The 1,056-nt window shown below is 44.5% G+C and overlaps 1 protein-coding gene across 1 annotated transcript in view; it reads right to left on the bottom strand.

The window, feature by feature from the left end:
* The window catches only part of LOC121812310 (olfactory receptor 1500-like), a 13,596-nt gene that overhangs the window by 1,911 nt on the left and 10,629 nt on the right, over positions 1-1,056 (bottom strand). The window lies entirely within an intron of this gene.

Raw genomic sequence — 1,056 nt, 5'->3', positions numbered from 1 at the left:
AAGCAAAGTTTCAGAGTTTAACGCACTGCGTGAACTGTTATTGTTGGAGGAATTCAAAAACTGTGTTCCTGAGCGTACGGTGCTGTACCTGAATGAACAAAAAATTGCCACTTTGCAAGAGGCAGCTGTCCTGGCAAAATAATTTGCTTTGACGCACAAAAGCGTGTTTGTGGGTAAATCTGAATCACCCTATCATGAACAAATGAAAGAGGACACAAAGCCGCACCCTCAACAACCTAGGGGTTCCTCGGGTTCCAAGTCTGATAGACAATGTTTTTACTGTCACAAAGTGGGGCATATAGTTTCTGAGTGTTTGGCTCTTAAACATAAACAAGTGCCCCAGCAATTAAAACAAGCTAAAGGGGTTGGCCTAGTCAAGTCGCTAAACTGCCCCTCTAATGTGACCACGAGTGAACCTGATAAGTGTTTTAAACCCTTCATTTTTGATGGTTTTGTCTCCTTAACAGGGTTTCCTGGGGATCCGAAGCCCGTGAGAATACTAAGGGACACAGGTGGCTCACAATCATTTCTATTGGTCGATGTTTTACCGGTCAGTGATGAGTCATCCTGTAACACAAGTACAATAGTGCAAGGTATTGGGATGGCCTACATACCAGCACCGTTACATTGTGTTCATGTGCAGTTGAGGTTAGCCTCTGGTTTTTTCAAGGTTGCAGTGAGAAACTTATTTCCTATTCAGGGTGTTGAGTTTATAATGGGAAATGATATTGCTGGGGTCAAGGTACTCCCTGTTCCTGAAGTGGTGGATAAGCCCAGCTGTATCCTAGGAGAGGATGAGCTGTTGAAATCCCACCCTGATGTGTTTTCTGTCAGTGTTCTTACCAGGTTGCAAGCTCATAAGCTGGAGGAAGTGAACTTGAGTGAGACTGTTCTTGGATCTTGCAAAGAAAAGTGTCTGGACTTCTTTAAGTTGCTTGAAGACGTTTCACCTCTCACCCGAGAAGCTTCTTCAGTTCTAAGGTCAAATGGTGGAGAGTCCCAGATATAAACCTAGTGGGAGTATCCCCCCACAGAGGGACAAAAGGACCCCCTGAT

The sequence above is a fragment of the Haplochromis burtoni genome, unplaced genomic scaffold, assembly GCF_018398535.1.
Source record: "Haplochromis burtoni strain Fernald_Lab_line unplaced genomic scaffold, NCSU_Asbu1 Contig_524, whole genome shotgun sequence".
In the NCBI taxonomy this organism is placed as follows: Eukaryota; Metazoa; Chordata; class Actinopteri; order Cichliformes; family Cichlidae; genus Haplochromis; species Haplochromis burtoni.
Note: the sequence above shows the minus strand (reverse complement) of the source record. Positions and strands in the feature narration are given on the sequence as shown.